The following is a 23,947-nucleotide window of genomic DNA, read 5'->3' on the forward strand; positions in this document are numbered from 1 at the left end:
TTGCGCGTTGCATCTAGCTTTGAAGTGGGTCCGTGAAAATCAGCAGGAAGTGCATTTTGAAGGTGGATTTGCTATGATTTTCCATAGTGTGGTGACATGATAGTGACTTTACATTTCTTTGACCTTTTGTAACGAGATGTGGGATACCCATTGAAAGCCTTGTCGAATTTCAAGTGGACCTGAACTCAGAACGTCCTTTCTGCTCTAAAAGATACGCAACAGCATAACAACCTTTAAACAAGAAACATTTCTTTGTTACAGCTAATAGAAATCCTAAGATAAATCTGCACTGTTTCTACTTCCTGACTGATGGAAGCAGACATATTGTTAACAGGCTGTGCTTTCAAATGAGCTTATCTGCCATTGGCAGTCATGTGACCCAGGGTGATCACCACAACTAGTGATTAGACACAAATGAGGGGGACAGGCTAAAGTCTCTAAATACATACACAGGGTGCATTTCTCTATGTTTTCCTTCTTTCCTGTGCAAGAGTTCTGGTCCACTTTAAAAGCCTTTGGCAGCCATGAGAATCCAAGTCATTTGTATCAGAGTACAATGTGTGTTGGTATGCTACATGTAAGGGCCAAAGAAGGATTGTGCCACCCCAGATGGGACTCGAACCCACAATCCCTGGCTTAGGAGGCCAGTGCCTTATCCATTAGGCCACTGGGGCATGCTGTAGAAGTGCAGCAAGTAGGCTTTTGCTCCACAGAGACTGCACAATGCCTCTTGCAGCAAATGAGTTGCAAATGGACGTACTTCTTTTCCTTGTGTTGTGCCATGGATTTTGCAGGTGATATAGCTCTTGCCAGCTTCCTCCACTGCTCTTCAACAAGCAAAAGCATTGGTCTCATTCTTTTTGGTCCTCACTCAAAACAAGCTTCCCTTGTTGGGCAATGACAGCTCCTGCGTGTAGCAGTGGCATACTGGCACCCTTTGGCTTGAATGTTTTGGGTCATAGGAGAAAGGTGATTAAAGGAAGCAAAAGGGCAACTATCTCTGCTCCAGGTGAGGCTCGAACTCACAACCTCGGCATTGCTCAACAGATACTGTCTTATAAGTACCGCGCGCTAACCGATTGCGCCACTGGAGCTCCGTTGCTGCTGTTGGGGAGGTGCCTTTATCACCAGGACACTTGGCCTGTGATGCGTAACTCGTTAAAATGAAGCACATGTCATAAATCATTATAAGACCAAGTCAATTGTTTGTTAAGAAGAAAACCGGTAGAAGACAGGGAGCGTTTGTCCAAATCAGCAAGCCAAGGTGACTATTAAGATCATCTCCATAGAGGTGAGTGGACTTCAATGGAGGCTTGACACAGACTAGGAGCACACAATCACACTTTTTTTGTGGTGGTGAGAGAATAGGCCATGAGAGCAGGCTTTGAAAGCCATGAATACCTCTGAAAAGGTGTGAGATCATTCTGGTCTGCTGCTAAATGTGCATGTTCCTACTGCATATAAGGCGATAATAAGGAAAAGCACACCTATCTCAAGTCATGTTTTATCCCCAGCAGGTGCCACTCCTCCAGAGTCGCAATGCAGTCGGCTGAGTTGGGCAGACTACACATGCAGGCATGATGCAGGGAATCCCTGGGGTATTTACTGGGCAAGGCGTATCTTACACACAGCACCCAAAATGACAGATTGAATTTATTATTATAGAAGATATAAATATATATGACAGCAGAGCCGGCCAATTGAGATGTTCACAATTGCGCGTTGCATCTAGCTTTGAAGTGGGTCCGTGAAAATCAGCAGGAAGTGCATTTTGAAGGTGGATTTGCTATGATTTTCCATAGTGTGGTGACATGATAGTGACTTTACATTTCTTTGACCTTTTGTAACGAGATGTGGGATACCCATTGAAAGCCTTGTCGAATTTCAAGTGGACCTGAACTCAGAACGTCCTTTCTGCTCTAAAAGATACGCAACAGCATAACAACCTTTAAACAAGAAACATTTCTTTGTTACAGCTAATAGAAATCCTAAGATAAATCTGCACTGTTTCTACTTCCTGACTGATGGAAGCAGACATATTGTTAACAGGCTGTGCTTTCAAATGAGCTTATCTGCCATTGGCAGTCATGTGACCCAGGGTGATCACCACAACTAGTGATTAGACACAAATGAGGGGGACAGGCTAAAGTCTCTAAATACATACACAGGGTGCATTTCTCTATGTTTTCCTTCTTTCCTGTGCAAGAGTTCTGGTCCACTTTAAAAGCCTTTGGCAGCCATGAGAATCCAAGTCATTTGTATCAGAGTACAATGTGTGTTGGTATGCTACATGTAAGGGCCAAAGAAGGATTGTGCCACCCCAGATGGGACTCGAACCCACAATCCCTGGCTTAGGAGGCCAGTGCCTTATCCATTAGGCCACTGGGGCATGCTGTAGAAGTGCAGCAAGTAGGCTTTTGCTCCACAGAGACTGCACAATGCCTCTTGCAGCAAATGAGTTGCAAATGGACGTACTTCTTTTCCTTGTGTTGTGCCATGGATTTTGCAGGTGATATAGCTCTTGCCAGCTTCCTCCACTGCTCTTCAACAAGCAAAAGCATTGGTCTCATTCTTTTTGGTCCTCACTCAAAACAAGCTTCCCTTGTTGGGCAATGACAGCTCCTGCGTGTAGCAGTGGCATACTGGCACCCTTTGGCTTGAATGTTTTGGGTCATAGGAGAAAGGTGATTAAAGGAAGCAAAAGGGCAACTATCTCTGCTCCAGGTGAGGCTCGAACTCACAACCTCGGCATTGCTCAACAGATACTGTCTTATAAGTACCGCGCGCTAACCGATTGCGCCACTGGAGCTCCGTTGCTGCTGTTGGGGAGGTGCCTTTATCACCAGGACACTTGGCCTGTGATGCGTAACTCGTTAAAATGAAGCACATGTCATAAATCATTATAAGACCAAGTCAATTGTTTGTTAAGAAGAAAACCGGTAGAAGACAGGGAGCGTTTGTCCAAATCAGCAAGCCAAGGTGACTATTAAGATCATCTCCATAGAGGTGAGTGGACTTCAATGGAGGCTTGACACAGACTAGGAGCACACAATCACACTTTTTTTGTGGTGGTGAGAGAATAGGCCATGAGAGCAGGCTTTGAAAGCCATGAATACCTCTGAAAAGGTGTGAGATCATTCTGGTCTGCTGCTAAATGTGCATGTTCCTACTGCATATAAGGCGATAATAAGGAAAAGCACACCTATCTCAAGTCATGTTTTATCCCCAGCAGGTGCCACTCCTCCAGAGTCGCAATGCAGTCGGCTGAGTTGGGCAGACTACACATGCAGGCATGATGCAGGGAATCCCTGGGGTATTTACTGGGCAAGGCGTATCTTACACACAGCACCCAAAATGACAGATTGAATTTATTATTATAGAAGATATAAATATATATGACAGCAGAGCCGGCCAATTGAGATGTTCACAATTGCGCGTTGCATCTAGCTTTGAAGTGGATCCGTGAAAATCAGCAGGAAGTGCATTTTGAAGGTGGATTTGCTATGATTTTCCATAGTGTGGTGACATGATAGTGACTTTACATTTCTTTGACCTTTTGTAACGAGATGTGGGATACCCATTGAAAGCCTTGTCGAATTTCAAGTGGACCTGAACTCAGAACGTCCTTTCTGCTCTAAAAGATACGCAACAGCATAACAACCTTTAAACAAGAAACATTTCTTTGTTACAGCTAATAGAAATCCTAAGATAAATCTGCACTGTTTCTACTTCCTGACTGATGGAAGCAGACATATTGTTAACAGGCTGTGCTTTCAAATGAGCTTATCTGCCATTGGCAGTCATGTGACCCAGGGTGATCGCCACAACTAGTGATTAGACACAAATGAGGGGGACAGGCTAAAGTCTCTAAATACATACACAGGATGCATTTCTCTATGTTCTCCTTCTTTCCTGTGCAAGAGTTCTGGTCCACTTTAAAAGCCTTTGGCAGCCATGAGAATCCAAGTCATTTGTATCAGAGTACAATGTGTGTTGGTATGCTACATGTAAGGGCCAAAGAAGGAATGTGCCACCCCAGATGGGACTCGAACCCACAATCCCTGGCTTAGGAGGCCAGTGCCTTATCCATTAGGCCACTGGGGCATGCTGTAGAAGTGCAGCAAGTAGGCTTTTGCTCCACAGAGACTGCACAATGCCTCTTGCAGCAAATGAGTTGCAAATGGACGTACTTCTTTTCCTTGTGTTGTGCCATGGATTTTGCAGGTGATATAGCTCTTGCCAGCTTCCTCCACTGCTCTTCAACAAACAAAAGCATTGGTCTCATTCTTTTTGGTCCTCACTCAAAACAAGCTTCCCTTGTTGGGCAATGACAGCTCCTGCGTGTAGCAGTGGCATACTGGCACCCTTTGGCTTGAATGGTTTGGGTCATAGGAGAAAGGTGATTAAAGGAAGCAAAAGGGCAACTATCTCTGCTCCAGGTGAGGCTCGAACTCACAACCTCGGCATTGCTCAACAGATACTGTCTTATAAGTACCGCGCGCTAACCAATTGCGCCACTGGAGCTCCGTTGCTGCTGTTGGGGAGGTGCCTTTATCACCAGGACACTTGGCCTGTGATGCGTAACTCGTTAAAATGAAGCACATGTCATAAATCATTATAAGACCAAGTCAATTGTTTGTTAAGAAGAAAACCGGTAGAAGACAGGGAGCGTTTGTCCAAATCAGCAAGCCAAGGTGACTATTAAGATCATCTCCATAGAGGTGAGTGGACTTCAATGGAGGCTTGACACAGACTAGGAGCACACAATCACACTTTTTTTGTGGTGGTGAGAGAATAGGCCATGAGAGCAGGCTTTGAAAGCCATGAATACCTCTGAAAAGGTGTGAGATCATTCTGGTCTGCTGCTAAATGTGCATGTTCCTACTGCATATAAGGCGATAATAAGGAAAAGCACACCTATCTCAAGTCATGTTTTATCCCCAGCAGGTGCCACTCCTCCAGAGTCGCAATGCAGTCGGCTGAGTTGGGCAGACTACACATGCAGGCATGATGCAGGGAATCCCTGGGGTATTTATTGGGCAAGGCGTATCTTACACACAGCACCCAAAATGACAGATTGAATTTATTATTATAGAAGATATAAATATATATGACAGCAGAGCCGGCCAATTGAGATGTTCACAATTGCGCGTTGCATCTAGCTTTGAAGTGGGTCCGTGAAAATCAGCAGGAAGTGCATTTTGAAGGTGGATTTGCTATGATTTTCCATAGTGTGGTGACATGATAGTGACTTTACATTTCTTTGACCTTTTGTAACGAGATGTGGGATACCCATTGAAAGCCTTGTCGAATTTCAAGTGGACCTGAACTCAGAACGTCCTTTCTGCTCTAAAAGATACGCAACAGCATAACAACCTTTAAACAAGAAACATTTCTTTGTTACAGCTAATAGAAATCCTAAGATAAATCTGCACTGTTTCTACTTCCTGACTGATGGAAGCAGACATATTGTTAACAGGCTGTGCTTTCAAATGAGCTTATCTGCCATTGGCAGTCATGTGACCCAGGGTGATCACCACAACTAGTGATTAGACACAAATGAGGGGGACAGGCTAAAGTCTCTAAATACATACACAGGATGCATTTCTCTATGTTCTCCTTCTTTCCTGTGCAAGAGTTCTGGTCCACTTTAAAAGCCTTTGGCAGCCATGAGAATCCAAGTCATTTGTATCAGAGTACAATGTGTGTTGGTATGCTACATGTAAGGGCCAAAGAAGGAATGTGCCACCCCAGATGGGACTCGAACCCACAATCCCTGGCTTAGGAGGCCAGTGCCTTATCCATTAGGCCACTGGGGCATGCTGTAGAAGTGCAGCAAGTAGGCTTTTGCTCCACAGAGACTGCACAATGCCTCTTGCAGCAAATGAGTTGCAAATGGACGTACTTCTTTTCCTTGTGTTGTGCCATGGATTTTGCAGGTGATATAGCTCTTGCCAGCTTCCTCCACTGCTCTTCAACAAGCAAAAGCATTGGTCTCATTCTTTTTGGTCCTCACTCAAAACAAGCTTCCCTTGTTGGGCAATGACAGCTCCTGCGTGTAGCAGTGGCATACTGGCACCCTTTGGCTTGAATGTTTTGGGTCATAGGAGAAAGGTGATTAAAGGAAGCAAAAGGGCAACTATCTCTGCTCCAGGTGAGGCTCGAACTCACAACCTCGGCATTGCTCAACAGATACTGTCTTATAAGTACCGCACGCTAACCGATTGCGCCACTGGAGCTCCGTTGCTGCTGTTGGGGAGGTGCCTTTATCACCAGGACACTTGGCCTGTGATGCGTAACTCGTTAAAATGAAGCACATGTCATAAATCATTATAAGACCAAGTCAATTGTTTGTTAAGAAGAAAACCGGTAGAAGACAGGGAGCGTTTGTCCAAATCAGCAAGCCAAGGTGACTATTAAGATCATCTCCATAGAGGTGAGTGGACTTCAATGGAGGCTTGACACAGACTAGGAGCACACAATCACACTTTTTTTGTGGTGGTGAGAGAATAGGCCATGAGAGCAGGCTTTGAAAGCCATGAATACCTCTGAAAAGGTGTGAGATCATTCTGGTCTGCTGCTAAATGTGCATGTTCCTACTGCATATAAGGCGATAATAAGGAAAAGCACACCTATCTCAAGTCATGTTTTATCCCCAGCAGGTGCCACTCCTCCAGAGTCGCAATGCAGTCGGCTGAGTTGGGCAGACTACACATGCAGGCATGATGCAGGGAATCCCTGGGGTATTTACTGGGCAAGGCGTATCTTACACACAGCACCCAAAATGACAGATTGAATTTATTATTATAGAAGATATAAATATATATGACAGCAGAGCCGGCCAATTGAGATGTTCACAATTGCGCGTTGCATCTAGCTTTGAAGTGGGTCCGTGAAAATCAGCAGGAAGTGCATTTTGAAGGTGGATTTGCTATGATTTTCCATAGTGTGGTGACATGATAGTGACTTTACATTTCTTTGACCTTTTGTAACGAGATGTGGGATACCCATTGAAAGCCTTGTCGAATTTCAAGTGGACCTGAACTCAGAACGTCCTTTCTGCTCTAAAAGATACGCAACAGCATAACAACCTTTAAACAAGAAACATTTCTTTGTTACAGCTAATAGAAATCCTAAGATAAATCTGCACTGTTTCTACTTCCTGACTGATGGAAGCAGACATATTGTTAACAGGCTGTGCTTTCAAATGAGCTTATCTGCCATTGGCAGTCATGTGACCCAGGGTGATCACCACAACTAGTGATTAGACACAAATGAGGGGGACAGGCTAAAGTCTCTAAATACATACACAGGGTGCATTTCTCTATGTTTTCCTTCTTTCCTGTGCAAGAGTTCTGGTCCACTTTAAAAGCCTTTGGCAGCCATGAGAATCCAAGTCATTTGTATCAGAGTACAATGTGTGTTGGTATGCTACATGTAAGGGCCAAAGAAGGATTGTGCCACCCCAGATGGGACTCGAACCCACAATCCCTGGCTTAGGAGGCCAGTGCCTTATCCATTAGGCCACTGGGGCATGCTGTAGAAGTGCAGCAAGTAGGCTTTTGCTCCACAGAGACTGCACAATGCCTCTTGTAGCAAATGAGTTGCAAATGGACGTACTTCTTTTCCTTGTGTTGTGCCATGGATTTTGCAGGTGATATAGCTCTTGCCAGCTTCCTCCACTGCTCTTCAACAAGCAAAAGCATTGGTCTCATTCTTTTTGGTCCTCACTCAAAACAAGCTTCCCTTGTTGGGCAATGACAGCTCCTGCGTGTAGCAGTGGCATACTGGCACCCTTTGGCTTGAATGTTTTGGGTCATAGGAGAAAGGTGATTAAAGGAAGCAAAAGGGCAACTATCTCTGCTCCAGGTGAGGCTCGACCTCACAACCTCGGCATTGCTTAACAGATACTGTCTTATAAGTACCGTGCGCTAACCGATTGCGCCACTGGAGCTCCGTTGCTGCTGTTGGGGAGGTGCCTTTATCACCAGGACACTTGGCCTGTGATGCGTAACTCGTTAAAATGAAGCACATGTCATAAATCATTATAAGACCAAGTCAATTGTTTGTTAAGAAGAAAACCGGTAGAAGACAGGGAGCGTTTGTCCAAATCAGCAAGCCAAGGTGACTATTAAGATCATCTCCATAGAGGTGAGTGGACTTCAATGGAGGCTTGACACAGACTAGGAGCACACAATCACACTTTTTTTGTGGTGGTGAGAGAATAGGCCATGAGAGCAGGCTTTGAAAGCCATGAATACCTCTGAAAAGGTGTGAGATCATTCTGGTCTGCTGCTAAATGTGCATGTTCCTACTGCATATAAGGCGATAATAAGGAAAAGCACACCTATCTCAAGTCATGTTTTATCCCCAGCAGGTGCCACTCCTCCAGAGTCGCAATGCAGTCGGCTGAGTTGGGCAGACTACACATGCAGGCATGATGCAGGGAATCCCTGGGGTATTTACTGGGCAAGGCGTATCTTACACACAGCACCCAAAATGACAGATTGAATTTATTATTATAGAAGATATAAATATATATGACAGCAGAGCCGGCCAATTGAGATGTTCACAATTGCGCGTTGCATCTAGCTTTGAAGTGGGTCCGTGAAAATCAGCAGGAAGTGCATTTTGAAGGTGGATTTGCTATGATTTTCCATAGTGTGGTGACATGATAGTGACTTTACATTTCTTTGACCTTTTGTAACGAGATGTGGGATACCCATTGAAAGCCTTGTCGAATTTCAAGTGGACCTGAACTCAGAACGTCCTTTCTGCTCTAAAAGATACGCAACAGCATAACAACCTTTAAACAAGAAACATTTCTTTGTTACAGCTAATAGAAATCCTAAGATAAATCTGCACTGTTTCTACTTCCTGACTGATGGAAGCAGACATATTGTTAACAGGCTGTGCTTTCAAATGAGCTTATCTGCCATTGGCAGTCATGTGACCCAGGGTGATCACCACAACTAGTGATTAGACACAAATGAGGGGGACAGGCTAAAGTCTCTAAATACATACACAGGGTGCATTTCTCTATGTTCTCCTTCTTTCCTGTGCAAGAGTTCTGGTCCACTTTAAAAGCCTTTGGCAGCCATGAGAATCCAAGTCATTTGTATCAGAGTACAATGTGTGTTGGTATGCTACATGTAAGGGCCAAAGAAGGATTGTGCCACCCCAGATGGGACTCAAACCCACAATCCCTGGCTTAGGAGGCCAGTGCCTTATCCATTAGGCCACTGGGGCATGCTGTACAAGTGCAGCAAGTAGGCTTTTGCTCCACAGAGACTGCACAATGCCTCTTGTAACAAATGAGTTGCAAATGGACGTACTTCTTTTCCTTGTGTTGTGCCATGGATTTTGCAGGTGATATAGCTCTTGCCAGCTTCCTCCACTGCTCTTCAACAAGCAAAAGCATTGGTCTCATTCTTTTTGGTCCTCACTCAAAACAAGCTTCCCTTGTTGGGCAATGACAGCTCCTGCGTGTAGCAGTGGCATACTGGCACCCTTTGGCTTGAATGTTTTGGGTCATAGGAGAAAGGTGATTAAAGGAAGCAAAAGGGCAACTATCTCTGCTCCAGGTGAGGCTCAAACTCACAACCTCGGCATTGCTCAACAGATACTGTCTTATAAGTACCGCGCGCTAACCGATTGCACCACTGGAGCTCCGTTGCTGCTGTTGGGGAGGTGCCTTTATCACCAGGACACTTGGCCTGTGATGCGTAACTCGTTAAAATGAAGCACATGTCATAAATCATTATAAGACCAAGTCAATTGTTTGTTAAGAAGAAAACCGGTAGAAGACAGGGAGCGTTTGTCCAAATCAGCAAGCCAAGGTGACTATTAAGATCATCTCCATAGAGGTGAGTGGACTTCAATGGAGGCTTGACACAGACTAGGAGCACACAATCACACTTTTTTTGTGGTGGTGAGAGAATAGGCCATGAGAGCAGGCTTTGAAAGCCATGAATACCTCTGAAAAGGTGTGAGATCATTCTGGTCTGCTGCTAAATGTGCATGTTCCTACTGCATATAAGGCGATAATAAGGAAAAGCACACCTATCTCAAGTCATGTTTTATCCCCAGCAGGTGCCACTCCTCCAGAGTCGCAATGCAGTCGGCTGAGTTGGGCAGACTACACATGCAGGCATGATGCAGGGAATCCCTGGGGTATTTACTGGGCAAGGCGTATCTTACACACAGCACCCAAAATGACAGATTGAATTTATTATTATAGAAGATATAAATATATATGACAGCAGAGCCGGCCAATTGAGATGTTCACAATTGCGCGTTGCATCTAGCTTTGAAGTGGGTCCGTGAAAATCAGCAGGAAGTGCATTTTGAAGGTGGATTTGCTATGATTTTCCATAGTGTGGTGACATGATAGTGACTTTACATTTCTTTGACCTTTTGTAACGAGATGTGGGATACCCATTGAAAGCCTTGTCGAATTTCAAGTGGACCTGAACTCAGAACGTCCTTTCTGCTCTAAAAGATACGCAACAGCATAACAACCTTTAAACAAGAAACATTTCTTTGTTACAGCTAATAGAAATCCTAAGATAAATCTGCACTGTTTCTACTTCCTGACTGATGGAAGCAGACATATTGTTAACAGGCTGTGCTTTCAAATGAGCTTATCTGCCATTGGCAGTCATGTGACCCAGGGTGATCACCACAACTAGTGATTAGACACAAATGAGGGGGACAGGCTAAAGTCTCTAAATACATACACAGGATGCATTTCTCTATGTTCTCCTTCTTTCCTGTGCAAGAGTTCTGGTCCACTTTAAAAGCCTTTGGCAGCCATGAGAATCCAAGTCATTTGTATCAGAGTACAATGTGTGTTGGTATGCTACATGTAAGGGCCAAAGAAGGAATGTGCCACCCCAGATGGGACTCGAACCCACAATCCCTGGCTTAGGAGGCCAGTGCCTTATCCATTAGGCCACTGGGGCATGCTGTAGAAGTGCAGCAAGTAGGCTTTTGCTCCACAGAGACTGCACAATGCCTCTTGCAGCAAATGAGTTGCAAATGGACGTACTTCTTTTCCTTGTGTTGTGCCATGGATTTTGCAGGTGATATAGCTCTTGCCAGCTTCCTCCACTGCTCTTCAACAAGCAAAAGCATTGGTCTCATTCTTTTTGGTCCTCACTCAAAACAAGCTTCCCTTGTTGGGCAATGACAGCTCCTGCGTGTAGCAGTGGCATACTGGCACCCTTTGGCTTGAATGTTTTGGGTCATAGGAGAAAGGTGATTAAAGGAAGCAAAAAGGCAACTATCTCTGCTCCAGGTGAGGCTCGAACTCACAACCTCAGCATTGCTCAACAGATACTGTCTTATAAGTACCGCGCGCTAACCGATTGCGCCACTGGAGCTCCGTTGCTGCTGTTGGGGAGGTGCCTTTATCACCAGGACACTTGGCCTGTGATGCGTAACTCGTTAAAATGAAGCACATGTCATAAATCATTATAAGACCAAGTCAATTGTTTGTTAAGAAGAAAACCGGTAGAAGACAGGGAGCGTTTGTCCAAATCAGCAAGCCAAGGTGACTATTAAGATCATCTCCATAGAGGTGAGTGGACTTCAATGGAGGCTTGACACAGACTAGGAGCACACAATCACACTTTTTTTGTGGTGGTGAGAGAATAGGCCATGAGAGCAGGCTTTGAAAGCCATGAATACCTCTGAAAAGGTGTGAGATCATTCTGGTCTGCTGCTAAATGTGCATGTTCCTACTGCATATAAGGCGATAATAAGGAAAAGCACACCTATCTCAAGTCATGTTTTATCCCCAGCAGGTGCCACTCCTCCAGAGTCGCAATGCAGTCGGCTGAGTTGGGCAGACTACACATGCAGGCATGATGCAGGGAATCCCTGGGGTATTTACTGGGCAAGGCGTATCTTACACACAGCACCCAAAATGACAGATTGAATTTATTATTATAGAAGATATAAATATATATGACAGCAGAGCCGGCCAATTGAGATGTTCACAATTGCGCGTTGCATCTAGCTTTGAAGTGGGTCCGTGAAAATCAGCAGGAAGTGCATTTTGAAGGTGGATTTGCTATGATTTTCCATAGTGTGGTGACATGATAGTGACTTTACATTTCTTTGACCTTTTGTAACGAGATGTGGGATACCCATTGAAAGCCTTGTCGAATTTCAAGTGGACCTGAACTCAGAACGTCCTTTCTGCTCTAAAAGATACGCAACAGCATAACAACCTTTAAACAAGAAACATTTCTTTGTTACAGCTAATAGAAATCCTAAGATAAATCTGCACTGTTTCTACTTCCTGACTGATGGAAGCAGACATATTGTTAACAGGCTGTGCTTTCAAATGAGCTTATCTGCCATTGGCAGTCATGTGACCCAGGGTGATCACCACAACTAGTGATTAGACACAAATGAGGGGGACAGGCTAAAGTCTCTAAATACATACACAGGGTGCATTTCTCTATGTTCTCCTTCTTTCCTGTGCAAGAGTTCTGGTCCACTTTAAAAGCCTTTGGCAGCCATGAGAATCCAAGTCATTTGTATCAGAGTACAATGTGTGTTGGTATGCTACATGTAAGGGCCAAAGAAGGATTGTGCCACCCCAGATGGGACTCAAACCCACAATCCCTGGCTTAGGAGGCCAGTGCCTTATCCATTAGGCCACTGGGGCATGCTGTACAAGTGCAGCAAGTAGGCTTTTGCTCCACAGAGACTGCACAATGCCTCTTGTAACAAATGAGTTGCAAATGGACGTACTTCTTTTCCTTGTGTTGTGCCATGGATTTTGCAGGTGATATAGCTCTTGCCAGCTTCCTCCACTGCTCTTCAACAAGCAAAAGCATTGGTCTCATTCTTTTTGGTCCTCACTCAAAACAAGCTTCCCTTGTTGGGCAATGACAGCTCCTGCGTGTAGCAGTGGCATACTGGCACCCTTTGGCTTGAATGTTTTGGGTCATAGGAGAAAGGTGATTAAAGGAAGCAAAAGGGCAACTATCTCTGCTCCAGGTGAGGCTCAAACTCACAACCTCGGCATTGCTCAACAGATACTGTCTTATAAGTACCGCGCGCTAACCGATTGCACCACTGGAGCTCCGTTGCTGCTGTTGGGGAGGTGCCTTTATCACCAGGACACTTGGCCTGTGATGCGTAACTCGTTAAAATGAAGCACATGTCATAAATCATTATAAGACCAAGTCAATTGTTTGTTAAGAAGAAAACTGGTAGAAGACAGGGAGCGTTTGTCCAAATCAGCAAGCCAAGGTGACTATTAAGATCATCTCCATAGAGGTGAGTGGACTTCAATGGAGGCTTGACACAGACTAGGAGCACACAATCACACTTTTTTTGTGGTGGTGAGAGAATAGGCCATGAGAGCAGGCTTTGAAAGCCATGAATACCTCTGAAAAGGTGTGAGATCATTCTGGTCTGCTGCTAAATGTGCATGTTCCTACTGCATATAAGGCGATAATAAGGAAAAGCACACCTATCTCAAGTCATGTTTTATCCCCAGCAGGTGCCACTCCTCCAGAGTCGCAATGCAGTCGGCTGAGTTGGGCAGACTACACATGCAGGCATGATGCAGGGAATCCCTGGGGTATTTACTGGGCAAGGCGTATCTTACACACAGCACCCAAAATGACAGATTGAATTTATTATTATAGAAGATATAAATATATATGACAGCAGAGCCGGCCAATTGAGATGTTCACAATTGCGCGTTGCATCTAGCTTTGAAGTGGGTCCGTGAAAATCAGCAGGAAGTGCATTTTGAAGGTGGATTTGCTATGATTTTCCATAGTGTGGTGACATGATAGTGACTTTACATTTCTTTGACCTTTTGTAACGAGATGTGGGATACCCATTGAAAGCCTTGTCGAATTTCAAGTGGACCTGAACTCAGAACGTCCTTTCTGCTCTAAAAGATACGCAACAGCATAACAACCTTTAAACAAGAAACATTTCTTTGTTACAGCTAATAGAAATCCTAAGATAAATCTGCACTGTTTCTACTTCCTGACTGATGGAAGCAGACATATTGTTAACAGGCTGTGCTTTCAAATGAGCTTATCTGCCATTGGCAGTCATGTGACCCAGGGTGATCACCACAACTAGTGATTAGACACAAATGAGGGGGACAGGCTAAAGTCTCTAAATACATACACAGGATGCATTTCTCTATGTTCTCCTTCTTTCCTGTGCAAGAGTTCTGGTCCACTTTAAAAGCCTTTGGCAGCCATGAGAATCCAAGTCATTTGTATCAGAGTACAATGTGTGTTGGTATGCTACATGTAAGGGCCAAAGAAGGAATGTGCCACCCCAGATGGGACTCGAACCCACAATCCCTGGCTTAGGAGGCCAGTGCCTTATCCATTAGGCCACTGGGGCATGCTGTAGAAGTGCAGCAAGTAGGCTTTTGCTCCACAGAGACTGCACAATGCCTCTTGCAGCAAATGAGTTGCAAATGGACGTACTTCTTTTCCTTGTGTTGTGCCATGGATTTTGCAGGTGATATAGCTCTTGCCAGCTTCCTCCACTGCTCTTCAACAAGCAAAAGCATTGGTCTCATTCTTTTTGGTCCTCACTCAAAACAAGCTTCCCTTGTTGGGCAATGACAGCTCCTGCGTGTAGCAGTGGCATACTGGCACCCTTTGGCTTGAATGTTTTGGGTCATAGGAGAAAGGTGATTAAAGGAAGCAAAAAGGCAACTATCTCTGCTCCAGGTGAGGCTCGAACTCACAACCTCGGCATTGCTCAACAGATACTGTCTTATAAGTACCGCGCGCTAACCGATTGCGCCACTGGAGCTCCGTTGCTGCTGTTGGGGAGGTGCCTTTATCACCAGGACACTTGGCCTGTGATGCGTAACTCGTTAAAATGAAGCACATGTCATAAATCATTATAAGACCAAGTCAATTGTTTGTTAAGAAGAAAACCGGTAGAAGACAGGGAGCGTTTGTCCAAATCAGCAAGCCAAGGTGACTATTAAGATCATCTCCATAGAGGTGAGTGGACTTCAATGGAGGCTTGACACAGACTAGGAGCACACAATCACACTTTTTTTGTGGTGGTGAGAGAATAGGCCATGAGAGCAGGCTTTGAAAGCCATGAATACCTCTGAAAAGGTGTGAGATCATTCTGGTCTGCTGCTAAATGTGCATGTTCCTACTGCATATAAGGCGATAATAAGGAAAAGCACACCTATCTCAAGTCATGTTTTATCCCCAGCAGGTGCCACTCCTCCAGAGTCGCAATGCAGTCGGCTGAGTTGGGCAGACTACACATGCAGGCATGATGCAGGGAATCCCTGGGGTATTTACTGGGCAAGGCGTATCTTACACACAGCACCCAAAATGACAGATTGAATTTATTATTATAGAAGATATAAATATATATGACAGCAGAGCCGGCCAATTGAGATGTTCACAATTGCGCGTTGCATCTAGCTTTGAAGTGGGTCCGTGAAAATCAGCAGGAAGTGCATTTTGAAGGTGGATTTGCTATGATTTTCCATAGTGTGGTGACATGATAGTGACTTTACATTTCTTTGACCTTTTGTAACGAGATGTGGGATACCCATTGAAAGCCTTGTCGAATTTCAAGTGGACCTGAACTCAGAACGTCCTTTCTGCTCTAAAAGATACGCAACAGCATAACAACCTTTAAACAAGAAACATTTCTTTGTTACAGCTAATAGAAATCCTAAGATAAATCTGCACTGTTTCTACTTCCTGACTGATGGAAGCAGACATATTGTTAACAGGCTGTGCTTTCAAATGAGCTTATCTGCCATTGGCAGTCATGTGACCCAGGGTGATCACCACAACTAGTGATTAGACACAAATGAGGGGGACAGGCTAAAGTCTCTAAATACATACACAGGGTGCATTTCTCTATGTTTTCCTTCTTTCCTGTGCAAGAGTTCTGGTCCACTTTAAAAGCCTTTGGCAGCCATGAGAATCCAAGTCATTTGTATCAGAGTACAATGTGTGTTGGTATGCTACATGTAAGGGCCAAAGAAGGATTGTGCCACCCCAGATGGGACTCGAACCCACAATCCCTGGCTTAGGAGGCCAGTGCCTTATCCATTAGGCCACTGGGGCATGCTGTAGAAGTGCAGCAAGTAGGCTTTTGCTCCACAGAGACTGCACAATGCCTCTTGTAGCAAATGAGTTGCAAATGGACGTACTTCTTTTCCTTGTGTTGTGCCATGGATTTTGCAGGTGATATAGCTCTTGCCAGCTTCCTCCACTGCTCTTCAACAAGCAAAAGCATTGGTCTCATTCTTTTTGGTCCTCACTCAAAACAAGCTTCCCTTGTTGGGCAATGACAGCTCCTGCGTGTAGCAGTGGCATACTGGCACCCTTTGGCTTGAATGTTTTGGGTCATAGGAGAAAGGTGATTAAAGGAAGCAAAAGGGCAACTATCTCTGCTCCAGGTGAGGCTCAAACTCACAACCTCGGCATTGCTCAACAGATACTGTCTTATAAGTACCGCGCGCTAACTGATTGTGCCACTGGAGCTCCGTTGCTGCTGTTGGGGAGGTGCCTTTATCACCAGGACACTTGGCCTGTGATGCGTAACTCGTTAAAATGAAGCACATGTCATAAATCATTATAAGACCAAGTCAATTGTTTGTTAAGAAGAAAACCGGTAGAAGACAGGGAGCGTTTGTCCAAATCAGCAAGCCAAGGTGACTATTAAGATCATCTCCATAGAGGTGAGTGGACTTCAATGGAGGCTTGACACAGACTAGGAGCACACAATCACACTTTTTTTGTGGTGGTGAGAGAATAGGCCATGAGAGCAGGCTTTGAAAGCCATGAATACCTCTGAAAAGGTGTGAGATCATTCTGGTCTGCTGCTAAATGTGCATGTTCCTACTGCATATAAGGCGATAATAAGGAAAAGCACACCTATCTCAAGTCATGTTTTATCCCCAGCAGGTGCCACTCCTCCAGAGTCGCAATGCAGTCGGCTGAGTTGGGCAGACTACACATGCAGGCATGATGCAGGGAATCCCTGGGGTATTTACTGGGCAAGGCGTATCTTACACACAGCACCCAAAATGACAGATTGAATTTATTATTATAGAAGATATAAATATATATGACAGCAGAGCCGGCCAATTGAGATGTTCACAATTGCGCGTTGCATCTAGCTTTGAAGTGGGTCCGTGAAAATCAGCAGGAAGTGCATTTTGAAGGTGGATTTGCTATGATTTTCCATAGTGTGGTGACATGATAGTGACTTTACATTTCTTTGACCTTTTGTAACGAGATGTGGGATACCCATTGAAAGCCTTGTCGAATTTCAAGTGGACCTGAACTAAGAACGTCCTTTCTGCTCTAAAAGATACGCAACAGCATAACAACCTTTAAACAAGAAACATTTCTTTGTTACAGCTAATAGAAATCCTAAGATAAATCTGCACTGTTTCTACTTCCTGACTGATGGAAGCAGACATATTGTTAACAGGCTGTGCTTTCAAATGAGCTTATCTGCCATTGGCAGTCATGTGACCCAGGGTGATCACCACAACTAGTGATTAGACACAAATGAGGGGGACAGGCTAAAGTCTCTAAATACATACACAGGATGCATTTCTCTATGTTCTCCTTCTTTCCTGTGCAAGAGTTCTGGTCCACTTTAAAAGCCTTTGGCAGCCATGAGAATCCAAGTCATTTGTATCAGAGTACAATGTGTGTTGGTATGCTACATGTAAGGGCCAAAGAAGGAATGTGCCACCCCAGATGGGACTCGAACCCACAATCCCTGGCTTAGGAGGCCAGTGCCTTATCCATTAGGCCACTGGGGCATGCTGTACAAGTGCAGCAAGTAGGCTTTTGCTCCACAGAGACTGCACAATGCCTCTTGCAGCAAATGAGTTGCAAATGGACGTACTTCTTTTCCTTGTGTTGTGCCATGGATTTTGCAGGTGATATAGCTCTTGCCAGCTTCCTCCACTGCTCTTCAACAAGCAAAAGCATTGGTCTCATTCTTTTTGGTCCTCACTCAAAACAAGCTTCCCTTGTTGGGCAATGACAGCTCCTGCGTGTAGCAGTGGCATACTGGCACCCTTTGGCTTGAATGTTTTGGGTCATAGGAGAAAGGTGATTAAAGGAAGCAAAAGGGCAACTATCTCTGCTCCAGGTGAGGCTCGAACTCACAACCTCAGCATTGCTCAACAGATACTGTCTTATAAGTACCGCGCGCTAACCGATTGCACCACTGGAGCTCCGTTGCTGCTGTTGGGGAGGTGCCTTTATCACCAGGACACTTGGCCTGTGATGCGTAACTCGTTAAAATGAAGCACATGTCATAAATCATTATAAGACCAAGTCAATTGTTTGTTAAGAAGAAAACCGGTAGAAGACAGGGAGCGTTTGTCCAAATCAGCAAGCCAAGGTGACTATTAAGATCATCTCCATAGAGGTGAGTGGACTTCAATGGAGGCTTGACACAGACTAGGAGCACACAATCACACTTTTTTTGTGGTGGTGAGAGAATAGGCCATGAGAGCAGGCTTTGAAAGCCATGAATACCTCTGAAAAGGTGTGAGATCATTCTGGTCTGCTGCTAAATGTGCATGTTCCTACTGCATATAAGGCGATAATAAGGAAAAGCACACCTATCTCAAGTCATGTTTTATCCCCAGCAGGTGCCACTCCTCCAGAGTCGCAATGCAGTCGGCTGAGTTGGGCAGACTACACATGCAGGCATGATGCAGGGAATCCCTGGGGTATTTACTGGGCAAGGCGTATCTTACACACAGCACCCAAAATGACAGATTGAATTTATTATTATAGAAGATATAAATATATATGACAGCAGAGCCGGCCAATTGAGATGTTCACAATTGCGCGTTGCATCTAGCTTTGAAGTAGGTCCGTGAAAATCAGCAGGAAGTGCATTTTGAAGGTGGATTTGCTATGATTTTCCATAGTGTGGTGACATGATAGTGACTTTACATTTCTTTGACCTTTTGTAACGAGATGTGGGATACCCATTGAAAGCCTTGTCGAATTTCAAGTGGACCTGAACTCAGAACGTCCTTTCTGCTCTAAAAGATACGCAACAGCATAACAACCTTTAAACAAGAAACATTTCTTTGTTACAGCTAATAGAAATCCTAAGATAAATCTGCACTGTTTCTACTTCCTGACTGATGGAAGCAGACATATTGTTAACAGGCTGTGCTTTCAAATGAGCTTATCTGCCATTGGCAGTCATGTGACCCAGGGTGATCACCACAACTAGTGATTAGACACAAATGAGGGGGACAGGCTAAAGTCTCTAAATACATACACAGGATGCATTTCTCTATGTTCTCCTTCTTTCCTGTGCAAGAGTTCTGGTCCACTTTAAAAGCCTTTGGCAGCCATGAGAATCCAAGTCATTTGTATCAGAGTACAATGTGTGTTGGTATGCTACATGTAAGGGCCAAAGAAGGAATGTGCCACCCCAGATGGGACTCGAACCCACAATCCCTGGCTTAGGAGGCCAGTGCCTTATCCATTAGGCCACTGGGGCATGCTGTAGAAGTGCAGCAAGTAGGCTTTTGCTCCACAGAGACTGCACAATGCCTCTTGCAGCAAATGAGTTGCAAATGGACGTACTTCTTTTCCTTGTGTTGTGCCATGGATTTTGCAGGTGATATAGCTCTTGCCAGCTTCCTCCACTGCTCTTCAACAAGCAAAAGCATTGGTCTCATTCTTTTTGGTCCTCACTCAAAACAAGCTTCCCTTGTTGGGCAATGACAGCTCCTGCGTGTAGCAGTGGCATACTGGCACCCTTTGGCTTGAATGTTTTGGGTCATAGGAGAAAGGTGATTAAAGGAAGCAAAAAGGCAACTATCTCTGCTCCAGGTGAGGCTCGAACTCACAACCTCGGCATTGCTCAACAGATACTGTCTTATAAGTACCGCGCGCTAACCGATTGCGCCACTGGAGCTCCGTTGCTGCTGTTGGGGAGGTGCCTTTATCACCAGGACACTTGGCCTGTGATGCGTAACTCGTTAAAATGAAGCACATGTCATAAATCATTATAAGACCAAGTCAATTGTTTGTTAAGAAGAAAACCGGTAGAAGACAGGGAGCGTTTGTCCAAATCAGCAAGCCAAGGTGACTATTAAGATCATCTCCATAGAGGTGAGTGGACTTCAATGGAGGCTTGACACAGACTAGGAGCACACAATCACACTTTTTTTGTGGTGGTGAGAGAATAGGCCATGAGAGCAGGCTTTGAAAGCCATGAATACCTCTGAAAAGGTGTGAGATCATTCTGGTCTGCTGCTAAATGTGCATGTTCCTACTGCATATAAGGCGATAATAAGGAAAAGCACACCTATCTCAAGTCATGTTTTATCCCCAGCAGGTGCCACTCCTCCAGAGTCGCAATGCAGTCGGCTGAGTTGGGCAGACTACACATGCAGGCATGATGCAGGGAATCCCTGGGGTATTTACTGGGCAAGGCGTATCTTACACACAGCACCCAAAATGACAGATTGAATTTATTATTATAGAAGATATAAATATATATGACAGCAGAGCCGGCCAATTGAGATGTTCACAATTGCGCGTTGCATCTAGCTTTGAAGTGGGTCCGTGAAAATCAGCAGGAAGTGCATTTTGAAGGTGGATTTGCTATGATTTTCCATAGTGTGGTGACATGATAGTGACTTTACATTTCTTTGACCTTTTGTAACGAGATGTGGGATACCCATTGAAAGCCTTGTCGAATTTCAAGTGGACCTGAACTCAGAACGTCCTTTCTGCTCTAAAAGATACGCAACAGCATAACAACCTTTAAACAAGAAACATTTCTTTGTTACAGCTAATAGAAATCCTAAGATAAATCTGCACTGTTTCTACTTCCTGACTGATGGAAGCAGACATATTGTTAACAGGCTGTGCTTTCAAATGAGCTTATCTGCCATTGGCAGTCATGTGACCCAGGGTGATCACCACAACTAGTGATTAGACACAAATGAGGGGGACAGGCTAAAGTCTCTAAATACATACACAGGGTGCATTTCTCTATGTTTTCCTTCTTTCCTGTGCAAGAGTTCTGGTCCACTTTAAAAGCCTTTGGCAGCCATGAGAATCCAAGTCATTTGTATCAGAGTACAATGTGTGTTGGTATGCTACATGTAAGGGCCAAAGAAGGATTGTGCCACCCCAGATGGGACTCGAACCCACAATCCCTGGCTTAGGAGGCCAGTGCCTTATCCATTAGGCCACTGGGGCATGCTGTAGAAGTGCAGCAAGTAGGCTTTTGCTCCACAGAGACTGCACAATGCCTCTTGTAGCAAATGAGTTGCAAATGGACGTACTTCTTTTCCTTGTGTTGTGCCATGGATTTTGCAGGTGATATAGCTCTTGCCAGCTTCCTCCACTGCTCTTCAACAAGCAAAAGCATTGGTCTCATTCTTTTTGGTCCTCACTCAAAACAAGCTTCCCTTGTTGGGCAATGACAGCTCCTGCGTGTAGCAGTGGCATACTGGCACCCTTTGGCTTGAATGTTTTGGGTCATAGGAGAAAGGTGATTAAAGGAAGCAAAAGGGCAACTATCTCTGCTCCAGGTGAGGCTCGAACTCACAACCTCGGCATTGCTCAACAGATACTGTCTTATAAGTACCGCGCGCTAACTGATTGTGCCACTGGAGCTCCGTTGCTGCTGTTGGGGAGGTGCCTTTATCACCAGGACACTTGGCCTGTGATGCGTAACTCGTTAAAATGAAGCACATGTCATAAATCATTATAAGACCAAGTCAATTGTTTGTTAAGAAGAAAACCGGTAGAAGACAGGGAGCGTTTGTCCAAATCAGCAAGCCAAGGTGACTATTAAGATCATCTCCATAGAGGTGAGTGGACTTCAATGGAGGCTTGACACAGACTAGGAGCACACAATCACACTTTTTTTGTGGTGGTGAGAGAATAGGCCATGAGAGCAGGCTTTGAAAGCCATGAATACCTCTGAAAAGGTGTGAGATCATTCTGGTCTGCTGCTAAATGTGCATGTTCCTACTGCATATAAGGCGATAATAAGGAAAAGCACACCTATCTCAAGTCATGTTTTATCCCCAGCAGGTGCCACTCCTCCAGAGTCGCAATGCAGTCGGCTGAGTTGGGCAGACTACACATGCAGGCATGATGCAGGGAATCCCTGGGGTATTTACTGGGCAAGGCGTATCTTACACACAGCACCCAAAATGACAGATTGAATTTATTATTATAGAAGATATAAATATATATGACAGCAGAGCCGGCCAATTGAGATGTTCACAATTGCGCGTTGCATCTAGCTTTGAAGTGGGTCCGTGAAAATCAGCAGGAAGTGCATTTTGAAGGTGGATTTGCTATGATTTTCCATAGTGTGGTGACATGATAGTGACTTTACATTTCTTTGACCTTTTGTAACGAGATGTGGGATACCCATTGAAAGCCTTGTCGAATTTCAAGTGGACCTGAACTAAGAACGTCCTTTCTGCTCTAAAAGATACGCAACAGCATAACAACCTTTAAACAAGAAACATTTCTTTGTTACAGCTAATAGAAATCCTAAGATAAATCTGCACTGTTTCTACTTCCTGACTGATGGAAGCAGACATATTGTTAACAGGCTGTGCTTTCAAATGAGCTTATCTGCCATTGGCAGTCATGTGACCCAGGGTGATCACCACAACTAGTGATTAGACACAAATGAGGGGGACAGGCTAAAGTCTCTAAATACATACACAGGATGCATTTCTCTATGTTCTCCTTCTTTCCTGTGCAAGAGTTCTGGTCCACTTTAAAAGCCTTTGGCAGCCATGAGAATCCAAGTCATTTGTATCAGAGTACAATGTGTGTTGGTATGCTACATGTAAGGGCCAAAGAAGGAATGTGCCACCCCAGATGGGACTCGAACCCACAATCCCTGGCTTAGGAGGCCAGTGCCTTATCCATTAGGCCACTGGGGCATGCTGTACAAGTGCAGCAAGTAGGCTTTTGCTCCACAGAGACTGCACAATGCCTCTTGCAGCAAATGAGTTGCAAATGGACGTACTTCTTTTCCTTGTGTTGTGCCATGGATTTTGCAGGTGATATAGCTCTTGCCAGCTTCCTCCACTGCTCTTCAACAAGCAAAAGCATTGGTCTCATTCTTTTTGGTCCTCACTCAAAACAAGCTTCCCTTGTTGGGCAATGACAGCTCCTGCGTGTAGCAGTGGCATACTGGCACCCTTTGGCTTGAATGTTTTGGGTCATAGGAGAAAGGTGATTAAAGGAAGCAAAAGGGCAACTATCTCTGCTCCAGGTGAGGCTCGAACTCACAACCTCAGCATTGCTCAACAGATACTGTCTTATAAGTACCGCGCGCTAACCGATTGCACCACTGGAGCTCCGTTGCTGCTGTTGGGGAGGTGCCTTTATCACCAGGACACTTGGCCTGTGATGCGTAACTCGTTAAAATGAAGCACATGTCATAAATCATTATAAGACCAAGTCAATTGTTTGTTAAGAAGAAAACCGGTAGAAGACAGGGAGCGTTTGTCCAAATCAGCAAGCCAAGGTGACTATTAAGATCATCTCCATAGAGGTGAGTGGACTTCAATGGAGGCTTGACACAGACTAGGAGCACACAATCACACTTTTTTTGTGGTGGTGAGAGAATAGGCCATGAGAGCAGGCTTTGAAAGCCATGAATACCTCTGAAAAGGTGTGAGATCATTCTGGTCTGCTGCTAAATGTGCATGTTCCTACTGCATATAAGGCGATAATAAGGAAAAGCACACCTATCTCAAGTCATGTTTTATCCCCAGCAGGTGCCACTCCTCCAGAGTCGCAATGCAGTCGGCTGAGTTGGGCAGACTACACATGCAGGCATGATGCAGGGAATCCCTGGGGTATTTACTGGGCAAGGCGTATCTTACACACAGCACCCAAAATGACAGATTGAA

At 44.7% G+C, this 23,947-nt stretch overlaps 28 non-coding genes across 28 annotated transcripts; all 28 read right to left on the reverse strand.

Annotated features, from left to right (window-relative positions):
• Positions 1-601: 601 nt before the first annotated feature.
• On the reverse strand, positions 602-674 carry TRNAR-CCU (transfer RNA arginine (anticodon CCU)). The gene has a single exon. It is a non-coding gene; the product is annotated as a tRNA-Arg (tRNA).
• Positions 675-1,001: 327 nt separating this feature from the next.
• On the reverse strand, positions 1,002-1,094 carry TRNAI-UAU (transfer RNA isoleucine (anticodon UAU)). Its single transcript is given in 2 exon segments — positions 1,002-1,037; positions 1,057-1,094. It is a non-coding gene; the product is annotated as a tRNA-Ile (tRNA).
• A 1,222-nt stretch (positions 1,095-2,316) lies between these two features.
• On the reverse strand, positions 2,317-2,389 carry TRNAR-CCU (transfer RNA arginine (anticodon CCU)). Its single transcript has one exon. It is a non-coding gene; the product is annotated as a tRNA-Arg (tRNA).
• Positions 2,390-2,716: 327 nt separating this feature from the next.
• Positions 2,717-2,809, reverse strand: TRNAI-UAU (transfer RNA isoleucine (anticodon UAU)). Its single transcript is given in 2 exon segments — positions 2,717-2,752; positions 2,772-2,809. It is a non-coding gene; the product is annotated as a tRNA-Ile (tRNA).
• A 1,222-nt stretch (positions 2,810-4,031) lies between these two features.
• TRNAR-CCU (transfer RNA arginine (anticodon CCU)) lies at positions 4,032-4,104 on the reverse strand. Its single transcript has one exon. It is a non-coding gene; the product is annotated as a tRNA-Arg (tRNA).
• A 327-nt stretch (positions 4,105-4,431) lies between these two features.
• Positions 4,432-4,524, reverse strand: TRNAI-UAU (transfer RNA isoleucine (anticodon UAU)). The gene is given in 2 exon segments: positions 4,432-4,467; positions 4,487-4,524. It is a non-coding gene; the product is annotated as a tRNA-Ile (tRNA).
• A 1,222-nt stretch (positions 4,525-5,746) lies between these two features.
• Positions 5,747-5,819, reverse strand: TRNAR-CCU (transfer RNA arginine (anticodon CCU)). The gene has a single exon. It is a non-coding gene; the product is annotated as a tRNA-Arg (tRNA).
• Positions 5,820-6,146: 327 nt separating this feature from the next.
• TRNAI-UAU (transfer RNA isoleucine (anticodon UAU)) lies at positions 6,147-6,239 on the reverse strand. Its single transcript is given in 2 exon segments — positions 6,147-6,182; positions 6,202-6,239. It is a non-coding gene; the product is annotated as a tRNA-Ile (tRNA).
• Positions 6,240-7,461: 1,222 nt separating this feature from the next.
• On the reverse strand, positions 7,462-7,534 carry TRNAR-CCU (transfer RNA arginine (anticodon CCU)). Its single transcript has one exon. It is a non-coding gene; the product is annotated as a tRNA-Arg (tRNA).
• Positions 7,535-7,861: 327 nt separating this feature from the next.
• Positions 7,862-7,954, reverse strand: TRNAI-UAU (transfer RNA isoleucine (anticodon UAU)). Its single transcript is given in 2 exon segments — positions 7,862-7,897; positions 7,917-7,954. It is a non-coding gene; the product is annotated as a tRNA-Ile (tRNA).
• A 1,222-nt stretch (positions 7,955-9,176) lies between these two features.
• On the reverse strand, positions 9,177-9,249 carry TRNAR-CCU (transfer RNA arginine (anticodon CCU)). The gene has a single exon. It is a non-coding gene; the product is annotated as a tRNA-Arg (tRNA).
• A 327-nt stretch (positions 9,250-9,576) lies between these two features.
• Positions 9,577-9,669, reverse strand: TRNAI-UAU (transfer RNA isoleucine (anticodon UAU)). The gene is given in 2 exon segments: positions 9,577-9,612; positions 9,632-9,669. It is a non-coding gene; the product is annotated as a tRNA-Ile (tRNA).
• A 1,222-nt stretch (positions 9,670-10,891) lies between these two features.
• Positions 10,892-10,964, reverse strand: TRNAR-CCU (transfer RNA arginine (anticodon CCU)). Its single transcript has one exon. It is a non-coding gene; the product is annotated as a tRNA-Arg (tRNA).
• A 327-nt stretch (positions 10,965-11,291) lies between these two features.
• TRNAI-UAU (transfer RNA isoleucine (anticodon UAU)) lies at positions 11,292-11,384 on the reverse strand. The gene is given in 2 exon segments: positions 11,292-11,327; positions 11,347-11,384. It is a non-coding gene; the product is annotated as a tRNA-Ile (tRNA).
• Positions 11,385-12,606: 1,222 nt separating this feature from the next.
• Positions 12,607-12,679, reverse strand: TRNAR-CCU (transfer RNA arginine (anticodon CCU)). The gene has a single exon. It is a non-coding gene; the product is annotated as a tRNA-Arg (tRNA).
• A 327-nt stretch (positions 12,680-13,006) lies between these two features.
• TRNAI-UAU (transfer RNA isoleucine (anticodon UAU)) lies at positions 13,007-13,099 on the reverse strand. The gene is given in 2 exon segments: positions 13,007-13,042; positions 13,062-13,099. It is a non-coding gene; the product is annotated as a tRNA-Ile (tRNA).
• Positions 13,100-14,321: 1,222 nt separating this feature from the next.
• Positions 14,322-14,394, reverse strand: TRNAR-CCU (transfer RNA arginine (anticodon CCU)). Its single transcript has one exon. It is a non-coding gene; the product is annotated as a tRNA-Arg (tRNA).
• Positions 14,395-14,721: 327 nt separating this feature from the next.
• TRNAI-UAU (transfer RNA isoleucine (anticodon UAU)) lies at positions 14,722-14,814 on the reverse strand. Its single transcript is given in 2 exon segments — positions 14,722-14,757; positions 14,777-14,814. It is a non-coding gene; the product is annotated as a tRNA-Ile (tRNA).
• A 1,222-nt stretch (positions 14,815-16,036) lies between these two features.
• TRNAR-CCU (transfer RNA arginine (anticodon CCU)) lies at positions 16,037-16,109 on the reverse strand. The gene has a single exon. It is a non-coding gene; the product is annotated as a tRNA-Arg (tRNA).
• A 327-nt stretch (positions 16,110-16,436) lies between these two features.
• On the reverse strand, positions 16,437-16,529 carry TRNAI-UAU (transfer RNA isoleucine (anticodon UAU)). The gene is given in 2 exon segments: positions 16,437-16,472; positions 16,492-16,529. It is a non-coding gene; the product is annotated as a tRNA-Ile (tRNA).
• A 1,222-nt stretch (positions 16,530-17,751) lies between these two features.
• Positions 17,752-17,824, reverse strand: TRNAR-CCU (transfer RNA arginine (anticodon CCU)). The gene has a single exon. It is a non-coding gene; the product is annotated as a tRNA-Arg (tRNA).
• A 327-nt stretch (positions 17,825-18,151) lies between these two features.
• On the reverse strand, positions 18,152-18,244 carry TRNAI-UAU (transfer RNA isoleucine (anticodon UAU)). Its single transcript is given in 2 exon segments — positions 18,152-18,187; positions 18,207-18,244. It is a non-coding gene; the product is annotated as a tRNA-Ile (tRNA).
• A 1,222-nt stretch (positions 18,245-19,466) lies between these two features.
• On the reverse strand, positions 19,467-19,539 carry TRNAR-CCU (transfer RNA arginine (anticodon CCU)). Its single transcript has one exon. It is a non-coding gene; the product is annotated as a tRNA-Arg (tRNA).
• A 327-nt stretch (positions 19,540-19,866) lies between these two features.
• TRNAI-UAU (transfer RNA isoleucine (anticodon UAU)) lies at positions 19,867-19,959 on the reverse strand. The gene is given in 2 exon segments: positions 19,867-19,902; positions 19,922-19,959. It is a non-coding gene; the product is annotated as a tRNA-Ile (tRNA).
• A 1,222-nt stretch (positions 19,960-21,181) lies between these two features.
• TRNAR-CCU (transfer RNA arginine (anticodon CCU)) lies at positions 21,182-21,254 on the reverse strand. Its single transcript has one exon. It is a non-coding gene; the product is annotated as a tRNA-Arg (tRNA).
• A 327-nt stretch (positions 21,255-21,581) lies between these two features.
• Positions 21,582-21,674, reverse strand: TRNAI-UAU (transfer RNA isoleucine (anticodon UAU)). The gene is given in 2 exon segments: positions 21,582-21,617; positions 21,637-21,674. It is a non-coding gene; the product is annotated as a tRNA-Ile (tRNA).
• A 1,222-nt stretch (positions 21,675-22,896) lies between these two features.
• TRNAR-CCU (transfer RNA arginine (anticodon CCU)) lies at positions 22,897-22,969 on the reverse strand. Its single transcript has one exon. It is a non-coding gene; the product is annotated as a tRNA-Arg (tRNA).
• Positions 22,970-23,296: 327 nt separating this feature from the next.
• Positions 23,297-23,389, reverse strand: TRNAI-UAU (transfer RNA isoleucine (anticodon UAU)). Its single transcript is given in 2 exon segments — positions 23,297-23,332; positions 23,352-23,389. It is a non-coding gene; the product is annotated as a tRNA-Ile (tRNA).
• Between the last annotated feature and the right edge of the window lie 558 nt (positions 23,390-23,947).

The sequence above is a fragment of the Hyperolius riggenbachi genome, chromosome 3 (assembly GCF_040937935.1).
Source record: "Hyperolius riggenbachi isolate aHypRig1 chromosome 3, aHypRig1.pri, whole genome shotgun sequence".
Lineage (NCBI taxonomy): Eukaryota > Metazoa > Chordata > Amphibia > Anura > Hyperoliidae > Hyperolius > Hyperolius riggenbachi.